Below are 15,172 nucleotides of genomic sequence, written 5' to 3'. Positions count from 1 at the left end.
TATACCAAAAGTAGAAGAGAGCAAGGGACTAAAAATCTACTTGAAGAAATGATGACTGAAATCTCCCCTTATCTGATGAAGAAAATATACACACAAATTCAGGAAGCATGGAGTCCCAAATGAGATGAACCTGAAGAGGCCCACACCAAGACACAATGTAACTAAAATCCCAACGATAAAGACAAAGAATCGTTTTTTTAAAGTTTTTATTTATTTTTAGAGAGAAGAGAAAGGAGGGAGGAAGAGAGTGAAACATCAATGTGTGGTTGCCTCTTGCATGCCCCCTACTGGGGACCTGGCCCACAATCCAGGCATGTGCCTTGACTGGGAATTGTACCGTGACTCATTAAATCATAGGCCAGCACTCTAACCACTGAACCACACCAGCCAAGGCTAAAGAGAGAATCTTAAAAGCAGCAAGAGAAAAGCAATTAGTTACCTAAATGGAGCCCCCATAAGACCGTAAGACTGTCAGTTGATTTCTCAACAGAAACTTTGCAGGTCAGAATGGACTGGCACAAAGTATTCAAAGTAATAAAAACAAGAATCTACAACCAAGATTACTCTACCCAGCTAGGATATCATTGAAAATTGACGGAGAGATAAAGAGCTTCCCAGACAAGAAAAAGCTAAATGAGTTAATTACCACCAAACTAGTATTACAAGAAATGTTAAAAGGACATCTTTAAAAAGAAGTAAAAAATTAAAAATATGAATAATAAAATGGCAATAACTATATACCTATCAATAATTATTTTTTAATTAATTAATTTATTTTTATTCAGTTACTTTAAATGTAAATGGGGGAAGCAGGGATCTAAGGGGACTAAATGGTAATGAAAAAAATACAATAAAAAAGTGAAAAGGACAGTAGCATATTATACATTAAAAACAAAGATATGGAATTGAAAGCCATGATTTTATATAGCCATATATATTTTATAATATACATGTAGTAAATTGCATTTTTTAAAAACATAATGATATACAGTGCACACTTACAGTGCAAATGGATTTAATCGCTGTCATTTAATACTACTCTGATCTTGGCTATTTCTTTCCTTCTACTTGCTCTGGGCTGTCTTTGTTGTTGTTCCTCCAGTTCTTGTAGGCATAGGGTTAGGTTGTTTATTTGAAATGTTTCTCATTTTTAGGTAGGCCTGTATTGCTATGAACTTCCTGCTCAGGACTGCCTTTGCTGTGTCCCATAAGTTTTGGACTGTTCTGTGTTCATTCTCATTTGTTTCCAGAAACTTTTTGATTTCTTCCTTAATCTCATTATTAAACCACTCATTGTTTACATTTACACAATGGAATACTATGCAGCAGAAAGAAAGAAGGAGCTCCTACCCTTTGCGACAGCGTGGATGGAAATGGAGAGCATTATGCTAAGTGAAATAAGCCAGGTGGCAAAAGAGAAATACCGTATGATCTCATCTATAAGTGGAACCTAATCAACAGAACAAACAAGCAAGCAAAATACAACCAGAGACATTGAAATAAAGAACAAACTGACAGTTACCAGAGAGGAGGAGGGAGGAGAGTCAACAGGGGAAGGGCCATCAAGGAACATGTATAAAGGGCACATGGACAAAGCCAAAGGGGGTAAGATAGAGGGAGGGAGGTGGGGATGGGTGGGGTGGGGAGGCATGGGGAGGTGAAAATGGAGACAACTGTACTTAAACAGCAACAACACAAAAATGTAAATGGATTAATCTCCAATCAAGAGACACAGTGTAGTTGAAGAAGGAAACAAGACCCATACATATGCTGCCTACAAGAGACTCGCTTCACATTGAAAGACTGAAAGTAAACAGATGGACAAAGATATTTCATGCAAATGGAAATTCTAAAAAAGCTGGGGTAGTAATGCTTATAATATCAGACAAAATAGACTTTAAAACAAAGGATATAACAAGTGACAGAGAAGAACATTTCATATACAATATTCAAGATATGGAAGCAGCCCAAGTGTCCATTGATAGATGATTGGATAAAGTAGAGGTGGCATATACAAGGTCTGTCCAGAAAGTATCCAGGCTCATAATATGAAAAATAGAGACATTTGTTGAAGAAGATAGAGGATACAAGAAGCATCGTCCATAGGATAATTACACCTCAGTCCCCTTCAAAGTTATAACATTTTTGAGGAAATCTGGTTCATTAGTAGCAGTTTGAATTAAGCCATGAGCAACTGTGGTATGATGTCAAGCTTCAGAATAAATTCTGCTACGACACTTTTCATGCCAAGATCCTGCATCAAAATCTTGGACACGACAGTTTTTGGAATCCCCAGATCAGCTTTTAGTTCTCCCAGTGTCAGTCACTGATCTTTGTTGATTGCAGCCCGTACATGTTCAACATTCTCAGGTGTTCTGCTTGTTGCAGGTCTTCCAGAATGTAGATCCCTTTCAACAGATTTTCAACCATCTTTGAAGGATTTGTGCTGCACTTTTATTTATGTTGCACTTATTGAATCATCTCCGAAAGCCTTCTGAATCATCCAAATAGTTTCTGCAGAGGAATGTTCAAGCTTAATGCAAAACTTGATGCAGATTCATTGCTTTACTCCCTCAGTCATTTTGAATGCGATGGCCACACAGTACACATGTTCATTCAATGGCGTCTACTGCCCCCACTGACAAGTAGAGTGAAGTCATCATTGTTCACCCATGCTCATTCCAGTCCACTCTCTTTGGTGGACTACATACAATGATGTCACGCAAACCATTCTTATTATACTAACAATGGCTGGACCTTTTCTGGACAGGCCTCATATATACAAGGGAATATTATTTGGCTATAAAAAAGAATGAAATATTGTCATCTGCAACAACATGGATGGACCTAGAGGGTACTATGCTAAGTGAAATAAGTCATACAAAGAAAGACAAATGACATACGATTTCACTTGCATGCAGAATCTAAAAATACAAAAATAAAAAAACAAAACAGAAACTCATAGATACAGAGAATAAAGTGATGGTTGCTGGATGGGAAGGGGTTTGAGGGGCTCGATGAAAAATCAAAAAGGAATAACAAGTACAAATTGGCAGTTACAGAATAATCATGGGGATGAAATGTATAGCATAGAGGATATAATCAATAATATTATAATATCTATGTATGGTGCTGGGTGGGTACTAGACTTATCAAAAGGATTATTTCCTAAATTATATAAATATCTGATCATTGCCTTGACTGGTGTGGCTCTTTTGGTTGGGCATTGTCCTGCAAGGTCAAAGGTGTCTGGGTTGCAGGTTGGGGGCACTTACGAGAGGCAACCGATTGTTTCCCTTTCTTTCTCCCTCCCTTTCCTTCTCTCTGAAGATAAACAGATAAAGTTTTTAAAAATAAATAAATTTCTAACCACTATACTACATACCTTAAGCTAACATAATATTGAATGTCAACTGTAATTAGAAAAAAATAACTCTCTCTCCTTTAAAGGTTGTTGTAACCACTTTAGGATGCAATGGGCAGAGATAAAACAAAGGTTACTGGCTTTGCTTAGCTACAAGAGTCATAGTACAGGACGGAGTATCTCGCTAATTCAGCAAGTACTTCTTGTGTACCTGAAGTATTCTCATATATAAAATGATAGGTGGGCTACATCATCTCCACAAATCATTGGCATCTTTATCAGTTTATAAAGACATGGTGTTTAATGCTGAAGGAATGAGAGAATGGATTAATATGAAGGTTAATGTGAGATATAAGAGAAAATTTGTTTTCCTACAAATTGTGACTTTAAAGCAAACATACATTTTTCTTCCATAAGAACAAATTTGGTAAAATGATAAAATATGGGGAAGCAGCTACAAAGCTTGCATGAAGGTATTAGAAACTTTGCTTTGAATACCAAATCTTCCCTACCTAATGCTAGGAAGAGTAGTTATAGCTATGAATGGAGGCACAGTTAAAAATGAACTGAATGCAGCCTTTATAAAGTTTACTTTAAAGAACCCACAGAGTTACATTAAAAAAGGAACTCTGACTTTGATGGCAGCTTTTATATTTTGAAAAAAAAATTTAATGGGTGAAATTGTCACCAACAGCACACAGACCATATTAAAATGATTGAAAAGACTGAAGTGATTGAGCTCAATAATAGAGATATTGCTGTGCAAGTGTGTCCCATGTTGGTGAAAAATGTAAGATAACAAATCCTGGGCTAAGGTTGACTTCTTGAAGGAGCCCATTTCCAAACAAATGCTTGCATCTTTTTTTAAAAGCCACAATAAAAAGTAGGATATGTGCATATGAGTTTAGGTTCTATTATGCGTAAAATATCTCTACAAAGAATGCACAGAAAACTGATAACATCACTTGCCTCTAGGGAGGGGAACTGGGGAGCTCAAGACAGTGAGGAGGACGCAAATTTTCACAATATACCCCTTTGTATCTGCAACCATGTGGATATGTTAGCTATTCAAAAATAAATTAACACATTCTTTAAAATATATAATTGAAAAATAATAAAGTACTTCAATAGCTGCCTTCAATACTTGCCTTCAGTACTGCCTTCAGTACTTCAATAGTTGCAAAAAAGAATAAAAGAGAGAGAGAGACACTAGACAAATGAAAGCAAATTAAATCCAAAGTATGCAGAAGAAAAAAAAAAATAAAGACCAAAGTGGCAATCAATGAAATAAAAGACAACAGCCATAGAGAAAAATCAATGAATACAAAAGCATTTTTTTCCTGGAAAAATCAATAAAATTGATAAATCTCTAGCCAGATTGATGAGGAAAGACAAATTAGTAATATAAGGAATGAAAGAGGTATCATCCCTAAAGATCCTACAGATACTAAAAAAGAATAGTAAAGGAATATTGGGAACACCTTTATGCCAATAAATTCAACAACAAAAATGAAACTGACAAATTCCTTGAAAGATGCAAATTGCCAGAACTCACTCAAGAATAAATAGAGAAAGCCTTCCTATAACAAAAATCCATATCCAGATGGCTTCAATGGTGAGTTTTACCAAATGTTTAAGAAATACTAATTCTACACAAACTCTTTCAAGCACCCAAAGAGGAGAGAATACTTTCCAACTCATTCTATGAGGTCAACATTACTCTGGTGCCAAAATTACCCTGGTACCCTGGCCAGACAAAGATATTACAAGAAAAGAAAACTACAATACAATATTCCTCATGAACATAGGCGCAAAAATTCTAAGCAAATTTTAGTAAATAAAGTCTTAAATAAAATAGAAAAGTAATATATCATGGTCAAGGTTTTTATCCTAGGAATACAGGATTGATTTAACATTTACATAATCATTTCAATCAATACAGAAAAAGTATTTGACAAAATCCACCATCTATGTCTCATAAAAACTTAGGCAAACTAGGAATAAAGGAAACTTCCCCAATTTGATAAAAACACATCTACAAAAACCCTATTCAAACATCATACTTAATTGTGAAAGACTGAATACTTACCCCCTAACACCAGGAACAAATCAGAGATGTCGATACTCAACACTGTACTAGAGATCCTAGACTGTGCAATTAGGAAAGAAACAGAAATAAAGAACATCCAGATTAAAAAAATAAAATTGTCTTTTTTCACAGATGACACAATTGTCTATGTACAAAATTCAATGGAATCTACAAACTAAGTATTAGAACTAATAAGTGAGTTTATGAAAGTTACAGGGTACACAGCAATGTATAAAAATCAACTTCATTTCTATATGCTAGCAATACACAATTAGAAACTGAAATTAAAAATCAACATTTACAGTAGTATAAAAATAATACATTACTTAAGAATAAATCCAACAAAAATGTTAAAAGATATGTACACTGAAAACAATAAAATATTGCTATAATAAAGACCTAGATAAATGAGGACATATGCCTTGTTAGAAGACTCAATATTATTAAGAAATAATACTTTCAAAATACAGACTTAATATAGTTTCACTATAATCCCAAGCAAAATCCCAGCAGCTATTGGTGTGTTTGTGTGTGTGTAAATTGACAAACTGATTTTAAAATTTTTATAGAACTGCATAGAACCTAGAATAACATCCAGGGTTGTTTTAGAACTTGACAATATATCAGCAAAACCTTTCAGCTGCTTCCTTCTTTCTCCCTCAACATGATGTAAATCACCTGCCCAAGCAGGATGTCAGGCAGTGTTTTTGTTTCAGTATGTTCCTCTTATAATCTGCAAGGTGCATGCCAACTAAGAGGAAGTGTTTTAATAAGGAACTTAATTTAGGAAGTGGCAGTTAAAGTTGGAAATAACATTTATTTTTGTTAATTGTTTGGAATAATCTGGAGTTGACTAGTCTTTTCAAACTATCTGTATCTACCAGTTAATGCAATGTTCAGCTATATTCCATACAAGCCCTGGCTGGCGTGGCTCAGTTGATTGAGTGCCAGCCTGTGAACCAAAGGGTTGCTGGTTAGATTCCCAGTCAGGGCGCATGCCTGGGTTGTAGGCCAGGGACCCAGTAGGGGGTGCACGAGGGGCAACCACACACTGATGTTTCTCTCCCTCCTTTTCTCCCTCCCTTCACCTATAAAAATAAAATAAAATAAAATCTTTAAAATAAAAAGTAAAAATGGTTGATTGTAAGCTTAAGTTATTTAAAAAAAAACTATATTCCATGTGGAATTAAAATAAAAATCTTATATAAAACAAGGGTTTTAAAAGACTGAGTTGAGAAATTTATATGGATAGGAAAACTGACTTATAGATCTTCAAAGTACAAGTGTCAAGAGGTTTCCAGAACACACAGAAAAAAACAAAGACCTACAAATTACCAAGGTAGTTTTCTTAAGTTTGGAGCAGAGGAAACAGTAACACATTAACAGAAAAAAAAAGCTATGCCAGAAGCATCCCTTTTAAGGAACTATGATTGTGCTCAAATTCTTTTCATATAATTTGCTGGGACTTGGGGACCAGAAGGACCACTGCAAACATATTCTTCAGTCACCAAACTAGGATAAATTTGTATCCAAAGGTTTATCCTTTGAGTACAAAGTTACTGCTGTATTTATCTTAATAGATAGATCAAATTAAATTATGTAGCAGAAAGTCAAGTGTGACCCACCCATTTCTGAGGAAATGACTAGAGGTTAAAGATGATTATTTTCATCTCTTATAACTGAAGAAATATTTGTTTAGTTTTTCGATTTCCTGAAATGGGGTTTTCTTCCTCCTTCTGGTGTGTTGCCTTTAAACCCATGTGTCATTTTCACTACAAATCTCTCTGGATCCTCCAGAGAGACAGAACTAATAGGAGATACAAGGTCTGTCAGAAAAAGACCAGCCATTGTTTATATAACGAGAACAGTTGCTTGACGTCAATGTAACTTGGCAGCCAAGGAGAATGGACTGGAATGTGCATGCGTGAACAATGACGACTTCACTGTACTAGTCAGTGGTAGATGCCATTGAGTGAGCATGTGTACTGTGTGACCATCATATTCAAAATCAAGGGGGAGGGTAAAGATGGGGGAGGGAGGCTGGGGTGGGGTGGAGGGATGGGGAGAAAATGCAGACAACTGTAATTGAATAACAATAAAAATTTAAAAAAAACCCAAAAAAACCCAAAATGACTGAGCGAGTAGAGCAATGAATCTGCATCAAATTTTGCATAAGCTTGAACATTCCTGTGCAGAATCTATTTGGATGATTCAGAAGGCTGCCGCTATGGGCAACTGGTAATTGGCAGCTTCCTCATGACAAGGCACCAGCTCATGCATCACATCTCATGCAGAGTTTTTTTGTGAAACATCAAATCACCCAGGTGACTCAGCTCCCTACAGCCCAGATTTAGCCCCTTGAGACTTCTGGCTTTTCCCAAAACTAAAATCACCTTTGAAAGGGAAAAGATTTCAGACCATTGATGAGATTCAGGAAAATACAACGGGGCAGCTGATGGCAATCGGAAGAACTGTGTGAGGTTCCAATGTGCCCACCTTGAAGGGGACTGAGGCATAATTGTCCTGTGTACAATGCTTCTTGTATCTTGTATCTTCTTCAGTAAATGTCTTTATTTTTCATATTACATGGCTGGATACCTTCTGGTCAGACCTCGTATAAGTGTATTTGACCTTCGACAAGTCAGGGGTTAGGGGTGCTGACCCACTGAGCAGTTGAAAATCTTCATATAACTATAGTCTGCCTTCCAAATACAAGGATTTCCAACAATAGAGTTGACCCTTGAACAACCTGGGTTTGAACTGCACAGGTTAATGGAAATAAAATCTGCATAAAAATGTACCTGTACAGTTAATCCCGTGTTCTTCAAGAGTCAACTGTATATATGAGGAAGACCCCCCCCCCCAAAATAGAATTATCTTCTGGTGGGTGGATCCCTTGTAGTACAGGCTTCCTCCGCTAGGTGAGTGTCCTAGGAACCTATCTGTGTCAGCGCACCTGCTGGCGTTGCTATGAGAGGCTGTGTTCAGCTTCAGTGTATATTTTGTGAAGACAACATGTTTGCCCATTTCCTGATAGGTGATGTACAACCATACTTTCCTGTACCGTGTGTGCTGAGTGTTCAGCAGTTTTGGACCAAACACAGCATGGCCCCCATGCCCCACGCTCACTATTCACCTGATCTTGCCCCAAGTGCCTTTTTTTGTTTGTTTCTCCAGATGAAAAAAGTCCTCAAAGGGAAATATTTTGCTGATACGGAAGAGGTGAAACAAAAAATGGCAGAAGCACTAAAAGGCATCAAAATTGATGAGTTCAAAAACTGTTTTGAGCAGTAGAAAAATGTCTCAATAGGTGTATTGCATCAAATGGAGATTACTTTGAAGGTGATGGAAGTTTAAACATGTAATAATAAACACACAATTTTCTATAAATAAATTCTTTTTTGGGTCCCCCTTCTTACATATTATACATAATAAACATATTTATTATAAATATTTATTAGTATGGATTGGTTCACAAAATCATGGAGGTTGAGAAGTCTGTAATATCCACTTTCTTCAAGCTCGAGAACCAGGAGAGCTTGTCGTGCAGTTCAGTCCAAGTCCAAGTCCATCTGAGGACTAGGATAGTCAATGGTATGAGTCCCAATCCAAGTGCAGAAGACCAATGTCTTAAGTCTACAGTCAAGCTGATTGGGATGCAAATTCTCTTCTCAGTCTTTTTGTTCTACTCATGCCCTCCATGGATTGGATGAGGCCCAACCATATTGAGGAAAGCAATCCGACTTACTGAGACCACCAATGCAAATGCTAATCCTATCCAGAAACCTCCTCCTAGACATAGCCAGAAATAATGTTTACCAAATATCTGGATACTCCATGATCCAGCCATGTTTAGCCATCATACTCCTTCATGAATTACTTTAGTCTGCTGTAATGTTTATTGCGCATCTAGTTTGCACTCAATAGTTATTTACGGGCACTCTGAGAACAGAGCAAATTTATGACACAGCTTCTGCTTTTGAAGAAAAGACATTTCAGAAGGACCTGGACCCCATTTATTTTTGGCTCAAGCTGACATAGTAGACTATAATAGCCGAATGAACGTGTTGGACTGGATGAAGTCCCAGGTCAGCTAGGGCCCTTCTGCAGGGGAGGGAAGCCACTTGGGAACTTTCTGGTCTTGGAGCTGCCATCTCTCAGCCCCACTCCTCGTCCTCTGCGCCCCAGCTTACCAGTTAGGAAAGCCGTTGCTCTGCAGAACACTAACTCTCTTTGGCTAGAGGTTGATAAAAGTCATTTTCTTCTAATGGTGAATGGAAAACTTTTCTTAGAAGGCTGAATTACAGTTGACCCTTGGACAACATGGGTTTGAACTGCCTGGGTCCATTTATATGCATATTTTTTCAATAAATATACTGGAAAATTTTGGGTAGAATTGCGACAATTCGAGAAAACTTGTAGATGAAATGTGTGCCCTAGAAATATCAAAAAAAAATTAAGAAATGCCCTTGCTGGTGTGGTTGGAGCATCTTGCTGTGCATCAGAAGGTTGGGGGTTTGATTTCTGGTCAGGGCACATACCTGCATTGTGGGTTCGCTTCTTGGTCAGGGCATGTATGGGAGGTGGCTGATCGATGTTTCTCACATCAATGTTTTCCTCTCTCTCCCCGCCTTTCTCTCTAAAATCAATAAACATAAAACAAATTAAGAAAATTTTAGCTACATCATGAATACGTAAGTACTAGTCTATTTCTCCATTTACTACCATAAAATATGCACAAATCTGTTACAAAATTTTAATTTTTCAGAACTTATGCACAGAAACACAGACAGCACATGGTGTTATTCACAACCAAGAAAAATGTAAACAAAAGTAAAGATGCAGCATTAAATCATAACTGTGTAAAATTAACTGGAGCACATACTGTACTGCTGTAAGGATTTTATGGCCTCCTCCTGTTGCTATTGCAGTGAGCTCAAGTGTTTTGAGTATCCACTTAAGATGCTGTGTGATGCTAATCATTTCCAAGTGAGCAGTTCATCTCTCCAGGAAATTTTGTATTGCAGTGAAGTGATCTCTCACGGTTCTTGTGTCGTTCCCTTCGTGTTCAATGCAATACCGTGAACCTTGAATAACACCACGGGACCTGTACGAAGAGCCCCTAGTGATGCTGGAAGTGCTCCCAAGAAGCAGAGAAAAGCCATGACATTTTAAGAAGTTGACTGAATTGCTTGATATGTACGGTCGACTAAGGACTGCAGCTGCAGTTGCCCACCATTTCAAGGTCAATAAATCCAGCATAGGGACCACTGTCATAAGAGAAAAGAAAATTTGTGAGGTGGTCACTGCAGCTACACCAGCAGCTGTGAAAACCTTGTACTTTTTGTGAAATATTTTTAAAATCTTGTGTTATAAATGCAACTTTTATATGGGTGCAAGATTGCTGTAAGAAAGGTGCACCTATAGATTCTAATATGATTCAAGAAAAAGTGAAGTCATTATATGACAACTTGAAGGAAAGGAAGGTGAAAAATCTAAAGCCAGATACTTTAATGCCAGCAAAGGATGGTTTGATAATTTTAGCAGGAGGTTTAACTTAAAAATGTGAAGATAACAGGAGAAACAGCTCCTCTGACCAAGAGTCAGGAGATAAATTCCTAGATGCTATTAAGAAAATCACTGAGCAGAAAGGATATCTACCTGAACATGTTTTTAATGCAGACGAAAGTTCCCTATTCTGGGGGAAAAATGCCACAAAAGACATTTATTAGTAAGAAAGGGAAGTGAGAACCAGGATTTAAGGCAGGAAGGGATAGGCTAAGTCTACTGTTCTGTGCAAATGCAGTTGGGTTTAGGATCAGAACCGACCTTATCTATAAAGCTGCTAACCCCTGAGCCTTGGAGGGAAAATTTAAACACCAGCTGCCAGTCTTTCGGTTGTATTACAACATGAAGGTATGGACAACAAGAACCCTTTTCCTGGATTGGTTCCATCGATGTTTATTCCTTAAAGTCAGGAAGTACCTTGCAAGTAAGGGATTGTTTTTCAGAGTTCTTTTGACACAGGACAATGCCCTTGACCACCCAGAACCCCATGAATTCAACACCAAAGGTGTCGAAGTTGTCAACTTGTAGGGACAAATCTCAAACACAGTCTCAAATTCAGCCCTTAGAGCAGGGGATTATAAGGACTCTTAAGACTTTACAGTACTCTGTGGAAAGAATTGTCAACGCTATGAAAAAGAACCCCAACAGAGCAAATGTCATGAAATCTAGAAGGGTTATTGAAGATACCATTGAAGATACCGTTGTTATAGAAAAATTCATGCAAGCCATCATTGTTTTAGAAAAATTCATGCAAGCCATCAAGCCTGAAACAATACATTCCTGCTGGAGAAAACTGTCTAGGCGCTGTGCTCGACTTGACAAGATATACAACAAAGCCAATCCAGAAAATCCTGAAAGAGATTGTGGATATTGATATGGCAAAAAAAGGTGGGGGGGGGGGGTAAAGGATTTCAGGATATGGATCTTAGAGAAATTTGAGAGCAAGTAGACACCACACCTGAAGAATTAACAGAAGACAACTTCATGGAGATGAGTGCTTCTGGACCAGTGCCAGCTGATGACGAAGATGTGGAAGAAGCAGAGCCAGAAAGCATATCAGCATTAGACATTCTGGCAGAAGGTTCTGATTATTCAAGATCGCTTTTGACTTCTTTTATAAACATGGACCCTTCTATGATACAGGCACTGAAATTAAAGCAAATGTTGGACAAAGATTGGTACCACATAGAAATATTTTTAGAAAAATAAAAAAAGCAAAATAGTCAGACAGAAATGACTGTATTCAAAGGTGCACTGAGTGTGTGTGCATCTCCCAATCCCCTTCCATTTCCTCCACCCCTTCTGCTTCTGCACCCCTGAGACAGTAAGGCCAGCCCCTCCTCCTGCCCTTCCTCCTCCTCAGTCTATGCACTGTGAAGACAAGGATGAAGACCCTATGACATACTTCCGCTTACTGAATAGTAAATAGTCATCATGCTGTACATTTAATAAATGTCTATGGGGTTTGTATGTGAGTGTCTTCATGTAAAAATCTAAGAAGTGTACATTTTTGTGTCATTATGTAATCGTCTGAGTAGTCATTATGTAATCATCACGTAGCTGACTGTGTGTAGAACATTGTGTGCAAGACTTGTGTAGAAGTGGACAACCTATCCTTACCTAGGCATGAGGTGAGTGACACTGAGTGTTAAATTAACTATGTGTTAGTTTTCTTACCGTTTCATAACTTCGCATTCAAAGAATTATATTACCACACAGAATGCTTTCCTTCTCTTAGAAATACTGCGTATCAACCCATCATCATGGGTGAGCAGTTTAAAAAAAATGCAACAATTTTTCCAATACTGTATTATAAATATGACTGTAATACTGTATGCCATAAACATTTTATAACGATTCATTCATTAGTGTATAGGCTAGACTACCTGAAAGTAGATTGCTCATTCCTCATTATCAATGCATAAATTATTATACCAACAATAAATACGTACTTCTTTTTCACATTATCTTTTCATTTTTGATGTCTAGCATTAGTAACATACATAACATCTACAGTGTTTTTGTATCACATAGGACACTATTGATGTAGGTACTGGCAGGATTCACCTTGTAAACATATGATGTAAACATACGATATCTATACATACAGTACAGTTCTATAAATGTATTTTTCTCTTATAATTTTCTTAACATTTTCTTTTCTCTAGTTTAATTTATTGTAGGAATACAATATGTAACATATATAACATACAAAATATGTCTTAATCGACTATTTATGGTATTAGTAAGGCTTCTGGTGAACAGTGACCTATTAGTAGTTAAGTTTGGGGGTAGTTAAAAGTTATATGTGACTTCTGACTGCACAGGGGTTGATGCCTTTAACCCCCTGTCTCATGTTGTTCAGGGCTCAAGTGTACTTTATAAAAGTAATCATTTTCTTAATTATAGCCCTGTGCCCCGCTTATGGAATGTTCTTGCTCTTATAGAATGGGTGTCTTGCCCTGTGTGGTGTGGCTCAGTGGATTGAGTGCTGGCCTGCAAACCAAAGGATCACCAGTCAGGCCACATGCCTGGGTTGCAGGCCAGGTCCCTGGTGAGGGGCGTGTGAGAGGCAACCACACACTGATGTTTCTCTTCCTCTCTTTCTCCCTCCTTTTATTAAAAATAAATAAATAAATAAATCTTCAAAACAGAAAAAGAATGGGTGTCTTTATTTCAGGACAGGGAAGACTCATGGGAAAATGTTGTTGGACTTAGGATAGGACTGATTTTTTTCTCTTCTAATGTCCACTGTAAGGGGATAAGAGTAGGAGGTTGCAGCACCCAGCTGCGTGTGAAGGGACTGCTGAAATCTGTCACTAGCACTTCAGCACCATTAGCAGGGACAGCCTCAGTGAGAAAGGTGGAACTGGAAAGAAATTCAGGGACAGGACATCTGGGCTATCTCTCTGTCAGCACCTGTGATCTCTTGGGGATGAAACAGGCACAGAGAAAAGGTATACTCCTGTAGACTTTCTTTTTCCCTCAACAAATGAGGTAAGTTGGGAGCCCTCTCCTTTCATTTTTGAAGAGCTCACATCTGGTTCTTCAAATAACAATTGGCAGTCCCAAGACAGTGCATTTGGTAAAATCTTATTGATTTTCTTGACTTTTAGGCCATGCTATCTGATACAATCTTCTGTGCGAGAAACCCAGATGAGATTTGGAGGGCTTGAGAATGTAGGGCAGGCTCTTGGGTCCAGCAGCAGCCAGAATTTGCCATGTTTCTTTAGGCCTCTAACAGGCCTCGATCTCTTTGTTCCTGAGGGAACGTTGTGGGCATAAAACACCTTCTGAAATTCCAAAACCTGTTTCTGTTTCTCAACTAATAAACTTTGCCCCTGCTTTATTTTCATTCTGTTCTAAAGTTCTCAGAATAAAAGCACCAGCCAGTATATTTGCTTTTATAACAATAGCTGACATTTACTGAGCACTCCCTGCATGTTTAGGCAGGCTAAGCATTTTATATACACATTCCATCACTAAATGCCCACTAAGGACCCTTAAAACAGGTGTTTCGTTTGCAGACTAGATTAGAGAAATTGAGTAATCTTCCCAAGACTTCCTGGCTATGTAAGCAGTGACACAAAAATTGCAAATTGTTCGATTCCATAGCTGGAAATTTTAAACATAAAGGTATACTATTTCCCTCGAACTTCCTTATTCATATTTGACTATCAAAGTGAGACTGCAAAGATGAAAAGGAATTATTTTAGTTATCCATTCTTAGGTAACAAATCACTCCTAAAACCTATTGGCTTAACAATTTATTATTTCTCATTACACTGGCAGTTAACCAGGAGGTCTTCTCTTTCACCCAATGGAGGGTTGGCTGGAAGATTCAAAAGGGCCTCACTCCCGTGGCAGGCAGTCCGTGCTGCTTGCTGACTTGGAGGATAGCGGGCTGTTAGCCAGAGGCCTCAGTTCTCCCCTACATGGGCCTCTCTGTGTGGCTGCTTGGACCTCCTCACAGCATGGTGACTGGGTTCTAAGAAGGAACATTCCAAGAAGACATGCCCCAGAGTGAAAGTGCTTGTCAAGCCTCCAGTTTTTGTATATTTCTTAATGGCCCATTGACCAAAGTTAGCCTCATGGTTAAGCCCTAAGCACTGTGGGAAAATACACATGGGCATGAATCTTGGGAGGTGTGC

Source organism: Desmodus rotundus, chromosome 3 (assembly GCF_022682495.2).
Source record: "Desmodus rotundus isolate HL8 chromosome 3, HLdesRot8A.1, whole genome shotgun sequence".
Lineage (NCBI taxonomy): Eukaryota > Metazoa > Chordata > Mammalia > Chiroptera > Phyllostomidae > Desmodus > Desmodus rotundus.
This window is presented reverse-complemented; position numbering follows the sequence as displayed.